The sequence below is a fragment of the Diadema setosum genome, chromosome 22 (genome assembly GCF_964275005.1).
Source record: "Diadema setosum chromosome 22, eeDiaSeto1, whole genome shotgun sequence".
NCBI classification, from domain to species: Eukaryota; Metazoa; Echinodermata; class Echinoidea; order Diadematoida; family Diadematidae; genus Diadema; species Diadema setosum.
In genome coordinates this window covers 26,760,719-26,775,867 of record NC_092706.1, presented here as the reverse complement: position 1 = coordinate 26,775,867, position 15,149 = coordinate 26,760,719, and the positions used below count along the sequence as shown (strand labels likewise).

At 36.9% G+C, this 15,149-nt stretch overlaps 1 long non-coding RNA gene across 1 annotated transcript; it reads right to left on the bottom strand.

Moving 5' to 3' along the window:
- Positions 1–11,437: 11,437 nt before the first annotated feature.
- On the bottom strand, positions 11,438–13,757 carry LOC140245018 (uncharacterized). The gene is made up of 3 exons (XR_011902314.1): positions 13,501–13,757; positions 12,764–12,827; positions 11,438–11,629 (listed from the first exon to the last, which is right to left on the bottom strand). It is a non-coding gene; the product is annotated as an uncharacterized lncRNA (long non-coding RNA).
- Positions 13,758–15,149: the final 1,392 nt, after the last annotated feature.

Sequence of the window (15,149 nt, the reverse complement as noted above, 5' to 3'; positions counted from 1 at the left end):
AGGGGCGCTGCGGCCCCTTCTCGTCTCTGTTTTTGTTAAAACAAAAGAAAGAAAAAAGAAAAAGAAAGGGGAGGGGATTTGCTGGCCTTTGATTTTGGAAAGGCACCTCCCCTTTACGGAATTCCTGGATCCGCCTCTATGACCCGTTATGACATTTGTGGTCGACGTGTTATGACATTTGTGATTAACCCAATTTTGACATTTGCGGTTGACTCAATCGCGGATCGAGAGGGGGCGCATCCCCCTCTGGTGCCCTCTCTCTATATTTTGTTAACGCAACAGAAATAAAAATAAGAAAAGGGGGGGGGGGGGAGGGAGGGTCTCGCCAGCCTTTGATTTTGTAAAGGCTCCTCCCCTTTACGGAATTCCTGGATATGCCCCTGTGACGCGTTATGACATTTGCAGTAAAATTTGGAAATTTTGACATTTGTCGTCGATGTGTTATGACATTAGTGGTTAATCCGATTTTGACATTTGTTGTCGACGTGTTATGACATTTGCAGTAAAAATGGAAATTTTGACATTTGTCGTCGACGTGTTATGACATTAGTGGTTAATCCGATTTTGACATTTGTCGTCGACGTGTTATGACATTAGTGGTCATTATGACATTTGTCGTCGACGTGTTATGACATTAGTGGTTGTTATGACATTTGTCGTCGACGTGTTATGACATTAGTGGTTGTTTTGACATTAGTGGTCGATTTTGACATTAGTGGGCTCTACAAAGCCCAGACCCCGTGCCGTATAGATCACTAGTTTCAAACGCCATCTCAAGTGGGCACGATTAGTTTACAATTACATTAAAGGCAGCGAATGCCTTATCCAAAGGCGGGTGGGGGGGGGGGGAGTGCGACCCAGACCAATCTTTCTATAAAAAAAAAATAATAATGATAAAAGATAAAAAGATGTGCCTAGTTTTAACCCATTATAGACTAAGTGAACGGCCCGAAACCACCCGTCAGATTACTCACTAAAACGCCTGAAACCACCCGTCCTTTGTTTAAATAGTTTTATGCTTTCTATCTTTATTGTTTTCATATAGAATATATAATAACGGAATTTGAATGAGGTCAAAGTTCAACAAAAGTAAATGTCAGAATTATTTCTGTTACACAAGTCTCTTGGTAAAGTCTTAAAGGTAGGGAATCCCATTTGCATGCCTTATATGAAGAGAGTATCATTTTAGAAACTCCCATAAAGTATTGAAAGTGGAAGGTAACATTTAGTACATTTTTATTGACCGTTAGATTTTGAATTGAATTTTTTTCGAAGCTCACCGTAAATTCCAGTACACTACTAGGCTACCTTTGCAGACCCATGCACTGCATGTGTGTCCATCATGTATATTTTGTGAAGAAAGTTCATCAAAACTTACAAACATTTCTATATACATTCTTGCCACACACTCTCTTATGTTATTACATCAGCTCTTATACTTTTAGATTTGTGTTTATAGATTAAAAAAATACAGAAGACTGCAACAAAAAGGCTTAAGTGTGGCTGACACACAGAACTATTGAGTAGTTGAGTTTTGTGCATTATTCAAATTGTAGATAACTGTTGACTTCCAAATTTCTCAGGAGTGGCCTAAACAAGTCCCCTGAGGTTCATATTTAATGTTTTGCTGCATTTTGGGAGGTCTGTAAAAGGTATCCCCTACCTTTAATACGCTTTCAAATAAATTAATATAACTTCCCTTACCAAAAAAAAATGCTATAATAGACAAAAATAAACATGCTGTGATCTATTTTGCATAATTTAGAAAGTTGTCGAAATAAGCGTAATATTGCTGTACCTTCCAGAGAACAATAAGCCATTATGTACGGAATCTTCAGTTGCTGAGGATTAAAGGGACTGTACAGTACATAGTCCATGGGCCAAGACCCGAAAAATGGGTTATTGGTACCACCTGAGGTGGCAAAACCTTTTTGGTGTCATTTTGTTTGTCGGGCATAGATATGCTTATCAAGATATGATAGTATTTCCAAATGAGTAGCTTAGTCATAATAAATGAATTTTTAACCAATGTGGTCTCGTTTTTTTATCCCTACACTTCTGAATCGAAACTAACCGCTATACAAAGAAGAGCACTGTCCTCTCTATTATTGTCCACAGGCGTTCTGTTGTAAACGCTGTGCTCTTAGTCTTTATTCAAGGCAGCGAAGGGAATATCCAAAAGGTTATGATGTCCACAGCTGTCACGCGGTGCGCTTAGTCTCTATCTAGAAAGATGTACCGTTATCATATCTAAAGTTCCTAATAAAAGGGATTATCTATACTGTTTTTATACTACCCTCCAAACAAATACATCAGTTTTAAACAAAAATCAATCTGTTCATTTACAATATTATTTATTATAATGTATTGTAGTGTACCGGTACATTGTTTTTGCATCATCTTTCATTGTTGGATGGAAATAAAGCGACGTTGGCGTGGTATTAGCGTTTTCACCGTAGCGTTTTCACCGGAAAATGATAAATTATTAAAAAATACGGTAAAATTCACGAGGAATTGCTTTTTTGTTGTTGTTGTTGTTTTTAGATAAACTGATATACACTGTACTATCATAAGCTTTGGATATTCCCTTCGCCGTCTTGAATAAAGACTAAGCGCTGTGGACATCATAACCATTGGATGTTCCCTTCGCTGCCTTGAATACAGACTAAGCGCACCGCGTTTACAACAGAACACCTGTGAACACATAGAAGACAGTGCTCTTCTTTGTATAGCGGTTAGTCTCGATTGAGAAGTATAGGAATATAACAACGAGACCAAATTGGCTAAAAATTCATTTATTATGACTAAGCTACTCATTTGGAAATGTTATCATAGCTTGATAAGCATATCTATGCCCGACAAACAAAATGACACCAAAAAGGTTTTGCCACCTCAGGTGGTACTAATATCTGGCCTGGCCCATGGACTAATAGTTGAGGTGAGGATTCAGCTTGTAACATCTTGCGAGATGTGTAAAAACCACTCTATGGAATGTTAAAGAGCATACAATTCTATAAAAGGGGAATTAAAAGTTTATTTGATGAAAATCGGTTTTGAAATGACTGAGATATCTTTTAAAAAAAGGGAAAAACAAAGAGATCCCATAAAAGTCGTGGCCTGTCAATTTTATCAGGATCGCTTTTTTTTTTTTTGATATCTCAGCCATTTCAAGGTCAAGTTTCATCAAATGAACATGGAGTCCTTCTGGAAATTACATGCTCTTTCGTATTATATAAGAGGTTTCTCATTATCTCACCCAAAAAAAAAAAAGTTATAAACCTGAATCCTCGACTCAACCAGTACTGTGCAGTCCCTTCAAAATGCGCCTTGTGAGTCGATCGACAAACGGGCGTGGGAGTGAGAAAAGCTGAGAGAGAGCTCTACGAGGTGCTGAGGTATTGCTGATGCATTATTCCCTGGAAGTACACTGATATCGTACATACTCATGTATACATGTATACGGATATACAAAACAGGCTTTCAGACCTCTCCCGGTGAGGTAGACTATAGTCGGTATACACGGGCACTTAATGCTACGTAAACTCAAGTTTGGTTTCGAAGTACGTGCAAATTACTCACCAGACAACCCTACGATGCATACAGATAATCACTACGGAAGTACGGCGGGGAAAAAAAGTGTGATAGCAATGGTTTCCATGAAAATGGTAGTTCTGCATATGTTTGCGTCAATGGTTTTAACCGGTCATGTAAAAGGTGCAATCAAAGTTTACAACGTGTGCGCTAAGACGAACAATGATGTCATTTTCGCCTCCCCACTTCAAGTTGATTCAGTGTATGAGTACGAAATGTACTCTGGGTATTTGGAGTGTTTGTTCCATCGAAGTGGAGAGTTTGTGGAAAATAATTGTTTGAAAACTGGACAGGTGAATCGGTTTACAGTTAAAGTCAACAAGACAAAGGATGAGTTGACAGTCACTCTCACGATCAGTGATGTGGTGAAGAAAGACCGTGGTATCTATATCATGCTTGTTTCCGAAGACAGAGGTGGAGAAAGTCACGTTGAGATCAGAGATGTTTATGTATAGATGTCGTCACCCCACCTTCACCTGCCGAGTGTGAGGTTACTTCATCCTCGTATTCTCCTGGTTGGGGTGAGGTACACTGCTCTGTTCCGCTAGGAGTCGATTCGGATTCACAAGGATCGATCAGCTGCTTCCAAAACGACAAAAAAGCGCCGTACCTTCGTCAACCTGAATACTCCCTTGATCGAATTCAAGCTGTCTTCTGGATGGATGTCGAGTCTTCTATCAAATGCTGTTCTTTTTCACCAGAATGCGAGAAAGGTCCTGAGCTTTGTCAAGACTTCACGTATTCCAGGGAAGCATCATCAAGGTCTTTTAGTGAGAACGAATCTCAGAACAGGACGGAAACAACTTTGCAGCAGTCTGTGACCAGCCTGACAACAACGAAATACACAGAGTTGAGCCATTGTAACAATGGACAGCATTTAGTCACAACAGAATTGGTGCAAATCATTTGCATTGTTTTCTGTGCAAGTTTTTATATGTAAACATTTTGTCACAGTCTCTATACGTTGTGAAATGATAATCTTTGATAACACATGCATTGATTGTGCGGAGAAAATTGGAACTTGAAAAAATCGAAAAATAAACGCAAGAGTGCTGTATGATTACTCAAGAACATTTATTGTATTATGCTCCCAACGTATGGCGTGAGTGAGATTTCTTCTCATGTGAGAGTAAAAGTTAGCAAATGTTCTACGAAGCGGCTAAATACACTAGTAATTGTTAATTGCAACAACAAGTTTATGTGGATGTCGGTGAAGTCTTGAAAAGTTTGATTGCATTTGATTCTGCTTCTGTATTTTCGAGAATTGACAAAACATATAAACATTCGCTTAACACAATTAACAACTCGGATAAAGTTTCATTTCGTAACGCCTCGATGCACGTTAAGTTTAGTAACAGAAACAAATATTCACATCACTTCTTACAACTTTCTTGTATTCACATTTGTCTCATCGGTCCGCTTACATGAAGATGAACAAAGTTGAGTCTTCAGAGTACAATGATTGCCATTGGGACACTTTCGCAATACATAAGTTAAGTAATTTGTCGACTTGTTACTTTTCGTTGATAAAACATTAACATAATTTTGACTACGACTGCACCAATGATAGAATGATACGTAATTCAATTAATATCTGTAAAATTATATTTATAATCTATGTCACTTGATTGTAGTAACAATAAACTTTCGTGTAAAGTCATTATCTTTTGACAAGTTCTGACTCATTGTGGTCATTGTTTGCTAACGATGATGCGAGATGAAATGGTGAAATTCAGAATCAGTCCAAAGGAGTACTGGTGCCAGATAGTGATAGATAGATGAAAAAACAAAGATTGGTCAGATAAGAAATAAAGAGAGAGACATTTTGATTATAGGGATATCTATATCAGCAATATACAAACAGACAGATATATAGACACATGCACATAATATACTTACACACACACACACATATATATTATTTATGCGTATGTCACAGTATAATGACAATCAATGTTATCACACTGCCTTCACAAGTGATGGTGGAATATTTGGAAACACATTTTCAATACGAAAGTGAAAAAATGAATTAAAGGAAAATATTAGTGACTGAATTCTGTATACACGCCAGTTAAGAGTTAGGTCACGGGCACATTTAAAATTTTGTACGAAGAACCTCTCTTTTTTCTTAGTCGGTTAGGGGCACATCACTTGTTTTCAGAGCGACATTCGTAGCGCATAAGCTTTACGTAATGATTTATGGATTCATCAATCCTGTTCAAACAGAGAATGAACTTGCGTAGGCCTGATGACCAGAATTTAACACTTGGGAAAGCATCTATTTTATTATTTTGCATGTAATGTATTAAAAATCTCTTTCTATTGATATTGCCAAATACTACTTTTGCTGTCAGGTAGATGCGTTGGCATGCAACATTAATGTAAGGACTACATGAATAATCATTACATCACAAATGCTTGTCCCTGTGACTTTAATCCTTTAAAGCCTATAAGCTATTTTGACCCTTCCCAGGCCCAAAGGGGGGGGGGGGGGGGCACATTTTGCCTCCATATAACTTCTTTATTATATGATGTACGATCGTCATATTTGGCACATGGGTAGAGAAACTCATATCCACTGAGGGCGCTATTTACCAAAAATATAAAGAAATACAAAGGAAATACGCTAAAATCATGGTTTTTTTTTAAATTTCTTTATCCCCATATGTTTTTATTTTATATCAATCATTTTCATATTTGCCGCAAAGGAAAAGCAAGTCAACCTTCACTATATGATATAGTTGAAATTTCTCAAGGTCAACATATGGGGCACTATTTATTACAATATAAAGAAATATATGAAACCTATGATGTATTGCTTGGAATGGGTATATAGATTGCTATCACATTTCATATTCCAAAATACTGAAATTTTGAGTTTGCAGATTGATAATATGATAAACAAATGACATTACAGGCAAAGCTTGTGTGAAGATGACACAAAATAAAAGGGTAGTCTTTGGAAAATGCTGTATTTTCAATTATCTCTATTATATACATTGTTTGATGCCTATGTCATATAAAAAAAAAAGGAAATAATAAGAAGACCATTTCTGGGTAATTCACAACCATAATTACTTCACCATTTGGTCCTTCAGCAAATTACAACCAAGACAACTCCCATTTCAACCATTATTATATTGTTAACTGAAATTGGAACAGAAAATCATGCAAAATCTGACGTACGTGGTTGTCAGTTTACGGTTGCCATGGCAACCAGCAATACCGGACATAGCTAAATTATACATCAATATATTTCAATAGATTTCAGAAAAAGTCACCAAATTTGATTGAAATCGGATAAAGGGTGTAGGAGTGGCAAACGAAAATATGGTAGGGGGCACAATGTGCCCCCCCCCCTTAGGCTTTATAGGGTTAAACACCAACATACATGACTTTTTTCTGCTTTATAATGGGCGAAGTGGAACTGGAAACTATTTGTATTTCTGTATTTGTCATCTCTCGTTCTGCGTGCGTGGCCTCACTGTGTACTAATTAATGGCGCTCATCAGCAATGACAAACTAAATGGTAGTAATTAAAACTCATGGAATTCTTCCGTCGAGATGTTTTCATTGCAACTGATTGGCAGATTGCCCTACATCGACGTAAATAAGCACTGGATTGATCAGTGTTTTAGTACACCATGATAAAAAATCATGGGCGTATACCGTACTCGAGCAGGATTCGAACCTACGACCTCCTGATCACCGGACAGGCGTCATCTCCACTAGACCAACGAGCTTTTGCACGACAGCAAGGGTTAGTTCTAATCTTAGCATGCAGCGGGTACCGAGTGATTATTCAAAGTTCAATTGCAATAAATGGTAGTAAATATTGAATGATGACAGACAATGTGATGTGTATACTCACACTAGGATAACGAGATGTAATGAGTAGACACTAGAAATAGATCCAATAAACAAAATTCTGTAATCGGTTAGTGATTTCACATTTTTGTAATCAAATCATTTGAAAATCCGAATGCAAAGGAAAATATGGGGTATAGGAAATTTCTTGGAGGAGGCCTCATTGCCCCCCCCCCCGTGGCGTATCTAGGAGGGGGGGGGGGGGGCAAGGGGGGCACGTGCCCCGGGCGTCACTCCTTGGGGGCACCAAAAACGAAAAAACAAATTTAATAATTACTTGAATTATCAACCATATTAAAGAGAAGAATCCCGTAAACGTTTACTTCCTATATATGCGAACATGTTCAGAAAATGGTCACACTGATTTGTAAGTTTAGCAAGCTTTTGGATTCAATTGTCGCATGATCTGTTATTTTATATAAAGGGTAAGCCACATACAACAGTGTGCCAGCATTCTGATTTGCAAGTACAACTAACTATGAGATAAGTGCAATGTTTCCTACACAGAAATATACAAATTTCGGCTCACTCGCTCGTACTAATAGAGTATTTTTTTCAAGTCCTCAGTTTGTTGGTATAAATCGTTATCTATGAAGCCGTCACTATATCTTGATTAGAATTATAAGATTTAATAACCAAAAATGACAAAACTCCATGTTTTGTAAGCTGAAATATAAAAATTTTCCGCTCGCTCGCTGCGCTCGCTCGCCAAAATCATCAAGATTTATCACATTTAAATCACGCTCAAAAGACCCCTTTTAAGTGCTTGAAAAAGCATATCAGGTGGGCATTTTTTTATGTCTCTACCGGGATTGGGTTGGGTTTGAACACTGTTGGTATAAATCGTTATTTGCAAGGCCGTCACTATATCTTGATTAGATTGTAATTCGATGATTTGATAACCAAAAATGACAAAACTCCATGTTTTGTATAAGCTGAAATACAAAACATTTCGGCTCGCTCGCTGCGCTCGCTCGCCAAACTTTATCAAAATGATTTTATTACATTTAAATCACCCTCAAAAGACCCCCTTTAAGTGCTTTAAAAAGCATATCATGTGGGCTTTTTTTTTTTATAGTCCCTACCGGGATGGGGTTGGGGTTGAGCACTGTTGGTATAAATCGTTATCTATACACTGCAAAAACAGTGGTGTTAGATTTAACACCACTGGTGTTGAATCTAACACCGGCCGAACTTCAATAAAGGACCACACCATCTGGTGTTGAAGTAACACCGTCTCTGGTGTTAGAATATCCAACACCCATGGGTGTTAAAGGGTGTAAAAATATGCCAACACCAGCCTCGATGTTTTTTCAACACTTAAGAGAGTGTTAAGAAGTTGACACCATAATGGTGTTCATTTGACATCCCAACACCAGTTATGGTGTAAGTTCAACACCCGTGGTGTTAAAATATACCAACACCAGCTTTGGTGTTGCTTAGATTATTGATAAGTTGACACCACTTTGGTGTTCTTTTGACACCTTTTAACACCAATGACGGTGTAACTTCAACACTATTTGTTGTTAGAATCTATACCCCAACACCTGTCATGGTGTTATTCTAACACTTCAAAGTGTTATAAGTTTGCATTATTTGGTGTTCATTTGACACCACAGAAGTGTTGATTCAACGCTTCAGAGTGAGAAATAAATTCCAAGTGATGCCAACTTATTAACAATTTGAAGTGTCGATACCTCGACATCATTTCACAATCTCCACATTCAATCGCACAAAATAACACAGTAATGTAAGTAGGTGAAAGACAGTCACGTGCTACTAGGTTGATCAAAATATTTAATAAATTCTGTCTGTCACAACAAAACACAATAATTCTATTACATTTAATGAAAGCCTCATCTCTACAATATAAGTATCAAAATGGAATACCTTTGACCCTGTCAGTTGGTTCTTTATCTATGCAAATGAGATACATTATGGCTATTGTAGGCTAAAATATCAAATTTAAATACTCACTCTGAATACCTTTGGCCTTCTTGGCACTATCAAGTTGAATTTTCAAATGAAATTGATACTAGTATTAAATGAAGAGTTTGTTTGCAAAAACCGATAAGTCCATTTTTGAAGATTTGAAGTGCGGTCTCTGTCATAAAGTACAAAATAACACCTTTTAAATGATATATTGGTCACTACATATAAAGGTACATTTTTTAAGTTATGGTCAAAAGAAGCAAAAATTTTCTTATTATTCTCTTTATTTTTCTTGACCTTTAATCGCAAATAACTCCATTTGACAAATATGGACTTATCGGTTTTTGCAAACAAACTCTTCATATCTTCTTGGCTCTATCATTCAAATGTTCAAATTGAATAGCCTACTCAGCTGTATAATTCAAATATTCAACATAGATCATCCAGTCTGGTTGTAAAATGTTAACATAAAAAAAAATTATACTCTTTCTTTTGATCAATGCTATTGAAAGTGATGATACAAGCATGTGAAATTCGGATCATTTAAATATTCAAATGACACACATAAGGCCTTCTTGGGCCAATATTTTCAACTCGAACTGGATGTAATTGATACCCCCCACCTAAAACTTAGAGAGTTAGCTAAATTCATGATATTCTTGTATGCCTTTTGTTGAAAAAAAAGTACAATGTAACAAAAGTTGTTACCATAGCAAGATTACTCAACAGTGAGATCAGTGTGCGACTCATTTTAAGATTACACTGGTTACATGATCGAAACCTCAAGTCAAATGCTAGAAAACTGAGGGAACTCACCCAATTCACAGTATTTTTTGTTTGATTTTCATTTTAAAAGATGGTTGCCATTACATTAGCACTCTGTGCAATATTTCAGGCCAGATGCTCAGAAACTGAGGGAGATTGCATAATCAACTGTTGTGTAAGTTTTTAATTTGAAAATGTCACTGCCATGATAACACTTTCTTTGACCGATACAAAAGATGACATTTGCACATTAGCACACTACAGTACAGTGGTCACGTGCCAAATTTCAAGTCAAATGCCTAAAACATGAGGGAGTTATGAGTCAATCACGATATCTTCGATTGCTTTGTATTAAAAAAAAAAGTTAGCATGGCAACGCATTGTTTAACATTGACGAGAAAAGTGTTTTGCACATCTAGAATTTATCTTGTCACAATATATAGGTGTCATATCTCAAGGTAAGATGCTGTTGCCATGGAAACGGATTTATAACCCCCACAAAAAGTGTCTTGCACGATAACATATTATCATAGTGACCATATGTATCAAATTCAAATTTAAATGCTAAAAAAAAAAAGAAACTAAGAGAGCAGCGTGATCCACACAATTTTGTAGGATTTGTTTAAAAACTGCAATTGCCATGGCAACAGATTTCTGGACAATCGAATTTCAACAGAATTGATTTAAAACTGAGTAGCTTGATCCACATTCTGTATTTGTAATCTTTATTAAAATTTGATGTTACCATGGTAATGCATTATTCCATACTGACACATGTAAACTAGGACATGTAAAAATTACAAGGTCGTTGTTCAATGTCCCCTGGACTAAAGGTAATCACCTCCTCATCAAAAACTGTCATCGACTAATGGAGAGTACTGCTTCATCAACTGTATACAACTTGTATCATCAGTCTCTATCTCGGTTCCTCCATAGAACTGGACTTGGAGTATCTTCACAGTTTCATTGTCACAATGATGATTCGTCAAGTGTCTTCTAAAACCATTGAACGAATCAAATTATGTCCGTACACAGGCCCCCTGGGCGCAATTTATTGTTTGTCCATCACTCAGTCCATGTTCGTATGGCAAACAGTGAAAAAAAAAAACAGTTTCAGTGGGAACTCCTAAAGAATGCATCACTTCATTATCTATTTGAAAGTTTAGATCTCGGTTCACGAACTCGGGGTAATTCCAAATGTCCAAAGGTTGATGAGAGGTTTTGCATACCGTAGACAAAACACATATTTAATGTGCTTTGAACAATGTGTCGAAGTCACTCTGAATGATATCACCAGGGCAGGGTAGTACCAAGTGGTCAACAATGAAGTAATATTGGTACACATGTATGTTATCCTTCTGACGTCCTCTGTCAAGCAAGCTGCATCTTCTGATCTTCAAGCAAGCAAGCTGCATCAAGAGCTGCATCTTCTTCTGCTTTCCCTCTTCAAGTGGTGATCAAAACTAGCATCAGGCTGAAAATGTAAGGAAACAATGAAAAACAAACAGACATCGTATGAATCTATTACAAATAAAAACTAGACAAATTTGACTGTGACCTTTATTTCGATTCCATAATGCAATTTGATAGACTCAGTCATACATAGGCTTAACACATTTTATTCACATTTATGATTATTTTAACAGATTTCAAGCTATCACACACACGGAGGGATGGACTACTCAAAACCATAACAATTCAGGCACCACTTCTTGGCAGAGGATAATAAATGGATCTTATTCCATTTTACTTAAAGATCACTATAATTTCACAACTAAAACTCACTTATACCTATTTTTTCTTAAAGAAGCTTTGAAATTTATCACTTTTCTCTTATTCGTGACTGATCAAAAAGCAACTTCAAAATTTTAGCCTACATATGGGGAAGACAATCTTTAAAGTTCAAGGATCGACTTTGAAGCATTCATGAGTAAAGTTCTCGTCGACATGAGGACATAACCCTGACAAAGGCAAGTGCGCAAAAATATTCACTACATCCAAAAAAAAAAGTTAACCTGTGAAACATTGAAAAGCAAGTGATCTTAATAAATTACATAGTCCAACAACACAAAAAAAAAACCCAGAAAATTTCCCTTGACCTCTAATTTCTTTTCTAATACAAAAACAGATCATAGAAAGTAGAAAATGCAAAATCAATTAAACTTCTAAAAATCAATTTCATTTTCAGAATACCAAAGTACTGTGAGTTCTAATTGCCTGTCCAAAATGACTCATAAAGGCTTGTTCAGATATGATGAGTCAAACTCCGGCAACATTTTAGTGCACAAATCAATGCGATATGAGATGGTAAAAAACAAACAAATAAACAGATCAAAATGCAACAAAACAAAACAAAAACACTGAGGCAAGAGGAATATATTTTGCCACACAGTGGCAAGATGTTATGGTGCAATCAAGCTCAAAAGTAAGTGAAGATACAATGTCATGAGTTTGTCTTTATCTTATTTTTTTTTTTTTTTTTAGTCATGTGCATTCATTAACATAATGAAAGTGGCGTGGTTCGGTGCCCCACGATATCTGAACACTAAAAATGTCAGGGGGTTTGTCGCATCATATTTGAACAAACCTTATAGTCATGTAGACTTACCTTTTGAAATCGGATAAGGTAGTCTATAGCCAAAGCCACAGCAATCTTGCACAATCCTTGCGCCCTGGTTCACAGGTGGAAGCAGATAGAGTACAAGAAGGATTTGCAGGTTACTTACATTCTATGCTGTGTTGTAAGAAATGCATGTTATATACAATATATTCTACGACTCCTTAACAAAGTATCCAGGTATCAACAGAAATTATCAGTGAATTGCACTGCATAATCAGGGAGCATTAAGTAAAACATATGATCCTTCATGTAGGATGAACCCATGGGTTGTTGTGTGACTTCTTAAAAAAAACCAAGAAAAAAGCAGCAGCATCTCCAAAATAACAAAATTACATTACATATTGATTTGTGACTGTGAACTTTTATGTTACAATTGAGTTTGGTGAAATCCATTCATCTGCCTTTGAAAAATCAAAGTCACTTCCTGCATTTTTTTTTCATAATGAAGGGCTCCTGACCCTTGATTATTGACCTCATGACCCTCATCGACTCCAGGGAAACGTTTGATAAAATGTATTGTCAGATGCAAAGATTTCAGCTACTTATAACAGTTGTCACCAATGACAAGTTTTGTGGAACGCCCCCTGGATTTACATAGCCTTACCAAGTTTCATTCACAGATGATTGTTTTCAACTTGCGGCATGATACACAAGAAACGATATTGGATGGATAGACATCTAGAACATAAAAAAGGGGCTTTCAAAACCTATAGTATTGTGCATACCCTGACTGCTACCAGGTCTGGTGGTACACTATTTGATGATTGCTCCAAGTCTCATGAATCCACATCAGTTTTCCGCATGTGTTCTCCCAGCAATCTCAACAGCTTGACTGTGGTTTCTGAAGGCTTTCCTCTTGCTAGCTTGACAAGACCTTCCACCAAAAACTGGCCACTGCTCAAAAAAGCTTGGCATCGTTGCCTGGGAGAAGGAGTGAGAAGTACTGTTCAACCTGCAAGTGGAAGGACCATGAACATACATAATTATCAAGTGGCTACAAGTCCGCAAACTGCCAAACTGGTGCGCAAGGTGTGATGCACTGGCTTAGGATTCAAAGTACTGAACATCCACATAACTGCACTAGTGTATTTACTGTATACAAGTGCATGAAACAGATTTATCTTGTGTGCATGAAAGATTTGATCAGAACTGCAGAAAACAAAGGGTTTTGTTCAGGTGGCTTCAGATTAATTCAGTCGGTGATTCTGTTATATATACCTACTTGAGATATGCTCATAATTTCAAGTTCGTTTTAATTAGCCACCAGGGGGGGGAGGGGGGGGGGCAATAATATCCTGCTTCCAGGTATTCATCATCTTTATGCAGTGTACATTTATGCAAATATTATTTGAGGAGAAATGGAAAAAGTCAAATGCCATTTTGCAATTGATCTACTCTCATTTTCAAGGTTTTTTAGATAGATAATAAAAGGTCTTTTTGCAATTCTGTCATTTTCAAGATTCTCAAGTGCACTATTGCCAATATCATTAAGTGTGGCACAATAACATAATTATGGGGAAGAGGCATATTCCAGAAGGGATTTTTTTTTTTTTCAAGAGATTATTTCAACAAATACTACCATCAAAGTAGACGTATATTCCCTCACCTGAATCATGAAAAAAAGCGATGATACATGTATTCCATTTTGACTCATTTGTGAAATTTAGGATCAGTTCTCAGACAGAGAACAACTGCCATCAGTTATTAATATGGGCTGTGATTCTGTTTCTCGCTACCCTTGAACTCGCACCTTTAGATCTAGAGTCTTAACATGGACTCGGTGGAAATACCGGTTTTACATGCATGTGACGTCATCAACTTTATAAGAGCATATTCTTATATAATGTAAATTTGTAAGCGGTTAGCAAACTCATAAATAGTAGAACTCATATTAGAAACTAGTTAGTAGATTCTAACGTAAGATCCACGCGCAAACACTAGCGTCCTATATAGGCCCCTACGTTCCTACGTGTAGGGTTGGACCTACTACTAATCGACCGCCTAATGTTTATTTGCTTGATAAGAATATTTAACACTGAAATTCACGTAAAAAACTTGACCTACGTGATTGAGAAAATCCAGCTCTATCAAATGCCGTTGTTCCCTTTTCGATTCGAAGTTTCAGTGCAAAAATATCGCCGACGAACTTGCGTGGCCTCGTTTCAGCTCCCCGCGGTAAATCGCGTTTTTAGGATCGACCGCTGATTTTGCATTGACAATGCACGTAAACCGAGTTGTATTGAACACCGTGTTGTACGAAGCTTTTTAGAAGCCTTTTAGAAACTTCCATAGACATTACATTGTGCTGTCATTACGATTCGGTGAAAATATTCATTCGAAATTTTGTCCTTGATTAAAACCATTAATGAACAGT